Source organism: Saimiri boliviensis, chromosome X (assembly GCF_048565385.1).
Source record: "Saimiri boliviensis isolate mSaiBol1 chromosome X, mSaiBol1.pri, whole genome shotgun sequence".
NCBI lineage: Eukaryota > Metazoa > Chordata > Mammalia > Primates > Cebidae > Saimiri > Saimiri boliviensis.
Window position 1 is genome coordinate 86,749,348 of NC_133470.1, and position 6,301 is coordinate 86,755,648.

At 43.8% G+C, this 6,301-nt stretch overlaps 1 pseudogene; it reads left to right on the top strand.

Annotated features, from left to right (window-relative positions):
* Positions 1 to 330: 330 nt before the first annotated feature.
* LOC101038008 (calponin-2 pseudogene) lies at positions 331 to 6,085 on the top strand (annotated as a pseudogene).
* The last annotated feature ends 216 nt before the right edge of the window (positions 6,086 to 6,301 follow it).

The window sequence follows — 6,301 nt, forward strand, 5'->3', positions numbered from 1 at the left end:
CAAAATCTTATATCCTTCTCACATTTCAAAACACAATCATGCATCCTCTACAGTCTCCCAAAGTCTTAACTCATTCCATCATTAACTCAAAAGTCCAAGTCCAAAATCTTATCAGAGACAAGGCAAGTCCCTTCTGTCTATGAACCAGTAAAATAAAAAACAAGTTAGTTATTTTCAAGATACAATGAGGGTACAGGCATTGGGGTAAATTCTCCCATTGCCAAAGGGATAAATTGGCCAAAACAAAGACGCGACAGGCCCCATGCAAGTCCAAAACCCAAAAAGGTAGTTATTAAACCTTAAAGCTCCAAAATAATCTGTTTTGACTCCATGTCTCACATTCAGGCCACACTGATGCAAGGAATGGACTTCCAAGGTTTTGGGAAGCTCCACCCTTGTGGCTCTGCAGAGCTCAGCTCCCATGGCTGCTCTCAAGAGCTGGCATTAGTGCCTGAGGCTTTTCCAGGTGCATGGTGCAAGCTGTTGGTGGATCTACAACTCTGGGATCTGGAGGATGGTATCTCTCTTCTCACAACTCCACTTTGCAGTGGCCCAGTTGGGACTCTGTGAGGAGGCTCCAACTCCACATCTCTTCTCCACACTGCCCTAGTAGAGGTTCTCCATGAGGTTCTGCCTCTGCAGGAGACTTCTGCTTTGACATCCAGGTGTTTCCATACATCCTCTGAAATGTAGCTAGAGGCTCCCAAACCTCAATCCTTGCCTTCTGTGCACCCACAGGCCCAAAACCACATCGAAGCTGGCAACATTGGGAATTAAAAATCAACATGAGATTTTGGTGGGGACACAAAACCAAATCATATCAGATAGATAGATGTGAAATGAAACAAATGAAAAGCATGATGGTTATTACTGCCAGGAAAAAACCTAAGTGCAATAAGAAAGAAAACATAATCATTATATATTACGTGGCCTAACTGTGAGTAATATTTACATAGCCATAATAATTTAACTACAATGTAAATTCTAAGTACAAAGTCTTAGGGCTAGATACCAGTCTTCTAAGCATAGGGCTTCTGGGCTGTGCAGGTTCTTGGCATTTTGCATTATGATGTTTTGTCTTTTTTCTTCATTCTTCTGTTTCCTGAACATTTCCAAGTGAGTCCCTTTTGAAAAATTCCAATGTTTTTTGGATGAACTAAAAGAAAAGTGGAGATGGCAGGAAGTTAGGGGAAAATAAGTCATGAGCAAAAGAAACTATGACAATGTAGGTATCTGATGATCAAAAAATGTCCCAGTATGGAGTGCAAAGACACTTAAAAATTTCCCTAAAGTTTTCCATTTTAGCCATTGAGATTGGGAAATTTACCACTTTTTCTCATGCCATGTACACAACTAAGACTCACTTGGATTGTTTATGTTTTTCCCACTCTAAAACTTCAACTCTTACTGGAAGAAGCTTGGCTAGGAGTCAAGTTCTTGGTTCAAATCTTGATTTTGCTATTAATTTTCTCTGTGACCTTGAACACATCACTCTTTCTGGAACTCAGTTTCCCCAACTGCAAATTAAGAATAAAAATGTCTGTCTTGCTTTCTTCACAAAGGCACTCATGCATTCATTCAGTGCCTATATATATTTGCTAGCTATTCTCCATGGTAGCCTCTAAAACTGTTGCCAAGTATCCAAGAGTAAACAAGGTACAATCTCTGCCTTTAGAACAGGCGTCCCCAAACTTTTTACACAGGAGGCCAGTTCACTGTCCCTCAGACCGTTGGAGGGCCGCCACATACTGTGCTCCTCTTACTGACGACCAATGAAAGAGGTGCCCCTTCCTGAAGTGCGGCGGAGGGCCGGATAAATGGCCTCAGGGGGCCGCATGCCACTGCGGGCCGTAGTTTGGGGACGCCTGCTTTAGAAAGTTCACTGTGTATTTTGGCTTTTGTTGCCATTGCTTTTGGCATTTTGGTCATGAAGTCCTTGCCTACACCTATGTCCTGAATGGTTTTGCATAGATTTTCTTCTAAGGTTTTTATGGTATTAGGTCTGATGTTTAAGTCTTTAATCCATCTGGAGTTAATTTTGGTGTAAGGTGTCAGGAAGGGGTCCTGTTTCTGCTTTCTGCACATGGCTAGCCAGTTTTCCCAACACCATTTATTAAACAGGGAGTCCTTTCCCCATTGCTTGTTTTTGTCAGGTTTGTCGAAGATCAGATGGTTGTGGGTATGTTGTATTTCCTCTGAGGCCTCTGTTCTGTTCCATTGGTCTATATCTCTGTTTTGGTACCAGTACCATGCTGTTTTGATTACTGTAGCCTTGTAGTATAGTTTGAAGTCCGGTAGTGTGATGCCTCCCGCTTTGTTCTTTTTGCTTAGAATTGACTTGGCTATGCGGGCTCTCTTTTGGTTCCATATGAAGTTTAAGGTGTTTTTTTCCAGTTCTGTGAAGAAGGTCATTGGTAGCTTGATGGGAATAGCATTGAATCTGTAAATTACTTTGGGCAGTATGGCCATTTTCACGATGTTGATTCTTCCTAACCATGAACATGGGACCTAATCAAACTCCACAGCTTCTGCACGGCAAAAGAAACAGTCAGTAGAGTGAATCGGCAACCAACAGAATGGGAAAAAATTTTTGCAGTCTACCCATCTGACAAGGGGCTGATATCCAGAATTTACAAAGAACTAAAGCAGATCTACAAGAAAAAAACAAACAAGCCCATTCAAAAATGGGCAAAGGATATGAACAGATACTTTACAAAAGAAGACATACAGGAGGCCAACAAACATATGAAAAAATGCTCATCATCACTGGTCATCAGAGAAATGCAAATCAAAACCACATTGAGATACCATCTCACACCAGTTAGAATGGCGATCATTAAAAAATCGGGAAACAACAGATGCTGGAGAGGATGTGGAGAAATAGGAACACTTTTACACTGTTGGTGGGAATGTAAATTAATTCAACCATTGTGGAAGACAGTGTGGCGATTCCTCAAGGACCTAAAAATAGAAATCCCATTTGACCCAGCAATCCCATTACTGGGTATATATCCAAAGGATTATAAATCATTCTACTACAAGGACACGTGCACACGAATGTTCATTGCAGCACTGTTTACAATAGCAAAGACCTGGAACCAACCCAAATGCCCAACGATGATAGACTGGATAGGGAAAATGTGGTACATATACACCATGGAATATTATGCAGCCATCAAAAACGATGAGTTCACGTCCTTTATAGGGACATGGATGAACCTGGAAACCATCATTCTCAGCAAACTGACACAAGAGCAGAAAATCAAACACTGTATATTCTCGCTCATAGGCGGGTGTTGAACAATGAGAACACATGGACACAGGGAGGGGAGCACTACACACTGGGGTCTGTTGGGGGGAAATGGGGGAGGGGCGGGGGTGGGGAGGTGGGAAGAGATAGCATGGGGAGAAATGACAGATACAGGTGAGGGGACGGAAGGCAGCAAAGTACACTGCCATGTGTGTACCTATGCAACAATCTTGCATGTTCATCACATGTACCCCAAAACCTAAAATGCAATAAAAAAAAAAAAAAAAAAAAAAAAAAAGAAAGTTCACTGTGGAGGCCAGGTGCAGTGGCTGATGCCTGTAATTCCAGCACTTTGGGAGGCTGAGAAAGCAGATCACTTGCAGTCAGGAGTTTGAGATTAGCCTGGTCAACATGGTGAAACCCCATCTCTACTAAAAATATAAAAATTGGTCGGGCTTGGTGGCATGCTACTCAGGAGGCTGAGGTAGGAGAATCACTTGAACCAGGGACGGGGAGGTAGCAGTGAGCCAAGATCATGCCACTGCACTCCAGCCTGGGCAACAGAGTAAGGCCTTGTATCAAAAGAAAAGAAAAAAAAAAAAGAAAAGAAAAGAAAAGAAAGTTCAATGTAGAGATATATAACATGAGAATGACAATACTGTAACATATACATGTCCAGGAGCTAGGTAAGTAAGTCCAAAGAAAGGCACCTCACTCAACTTGGGAGTAGTTCAGGCCAGGGTGTTAAGGATCCAATAAAGATCTGAACTATAAGCTTCTAGAAGGCAGGTACTGTGTCTTTTTAATCAAAATTATGACTATTTTCATTCTAGATGCTCATTGAACAGGCATTAAAATACCATAAATCATCCAAGATACGTAAGTGTATATCCAAGAAGAAATTGGACATGAATTGACATCTAGTTTTATTCCAAGAAAATACATTGCTTATGCTTCACGGCTTCTCTCAAAAGGAGTAGCATGTTTTCCTTGACTGCTTGTCTTGCTATAAAGGAATACACGAGGCTGAGTAATTTATAAAGAAAATATAGTTTTTTTTTTTGGCTCACAGTTCTGCAGGCTGCACAAGAAACATGGTGACGGCATCTGTGTCTGGTGAGGGCCTCAGAATTCTTCTAATCATGATGGGAGGATAAATGGAGCCAGTGTGTTTAGATCACATGGTGAGAGAGGAAGCAAGAAGAGAAAAAGGGCCAGGCATGGTGGTTCATGCCTGTGATCCCAACACTTTGGGAGGCCAAGGCAGGTGGACCATTTGAGTTCAGGAATTCAAGACCAGCCTAGCCAAAATGGTGAAACCCCATCTCTACAAAACACAAAAATTAGCCAGGTGTAGTGGTGGGTACCTGTAATCCCAGCTACTCAGGAGGCTGAGGCAGGAGAATCATTTGAACCTGGGAGGCAGAGGTTGCAGTGAGCCAAGATCACGCCACTGCACTCTAGCCAGGGTGACAGAGTAAGACTCTGTCTAAAAAAAAAAAAAAAAAAAAAACGAGAGAGAGAGAAAGGAAGAGGTGCCAGTCTCTTTTTAACATCCAGTGCAATACCTGGAGGACGGTACCAAGACATTCATGAAGGATCCATCTTCCATGACCCAAACACCTCCCATTAGGCTCCACCTCCATCATAGGGGATCAAATTTCAACATAAGCGTTGGAGGGTCAAACAGCCAAACTATAGCACATGTTTCTTCCTTGAAACTAGGTTTTGTAAGTATCCCTGCCAATGTTTCACAGTGGGTATTGCTACAAAATAGGGCTCCTTCTGCCACAAAAGCTTGACCAACTTTAACAAAAATCTGGCCTACTCTAAGAAAATATGTTTGGCCACATTCTGCAGTTTTGATTTTGAGCATGAGACCATTAATGTTTTGTAACCCAAACAAGGCTTCAGCTAAGTGAATGGTGCAAATTAAACAGTGGCAGAGCCCAGAGCGTCCCAACCCCATACCTACCTGGCTGTCCTTTACCCTCCTGCCAGTCACTCCTGCCAGCCACAAGCTCCATGCAATTCAACAAGGGATCCTTGTACAGCTTTTGGCCAAGGTCAAGAACTGGCTCCTGTCCAAATGCAACGCTCAGGAGGCTGAGCTCCCCAGCTGGATTGAGGGATTCATGGGCCTCTCTATTGACCCCAACTTCCAGAAGGATCTGAAGGACGGGTTTATCTCATGCACACTCACGAACAAGCTCTAACAGCCTCAGTCCCCAAGATCAACCACTCCATCCAGAACTGGCACCAGCTAGAAAACCTCTCCAACTTCATCAAGACCATGGTTAGCTGTGGCATAAACCCTGGGGACCTGTTTAAGGCCAACAACCTGTTTGAGAGTGTGAACATGACACATATGAAGGTGTCTCTTTTAGCCCTGGCAGGGAAGGCCACGATGAAGGGGCTACAGAATGGCGTGGACATTAGCATCAAATACTCGGAGAAGCAAGAGCAGAACTTGGACGATGCCACCATAAAGGCTGACCAGTACATCATTGGGCTGCAGACAGGTACCAACAAATGTGTGAGCCAGTCCAGCATGATAGCTTACAGCATGAAGGGGCATCTCTATGACCCCAAGAACCATATCTTCCCTCCATGGACCAACTGACCATCATTCTCCAGAGGGGTACAAACAAGTATGCCAGCCAGGTGGGCATGACAGCTCCTGGGACCTGGAGACACATCTATGACAACAAGTTAGGAACCGACAAGTGTGACAACTCCATGTCCTTGCAAATGGGCTACCCACAGGGTGCCAACCAGAGCAGCCAGGTCTTTGGCCTGGGTCAACAGATATATGATCCCAAGTACTGCCTGTGAGGCCCAGTGGCTACTTCCCAGGCCCAAGGGAGGCCCCCTGGAATCCCCCCTCCTACCAGAAGGAGGCCAGCTACTGAGGCTCCCAAGCATGCTGTCTCCCGACATCATCACTCTCTCTGGGTTTAGGGGTTTTTCTGTGTTTTCATCTCTTTTTTTAATGTGTTCAGTGCTGCTAACTGAGGGTCTATGGGCAGATGCATGGGATTACACAGCAAG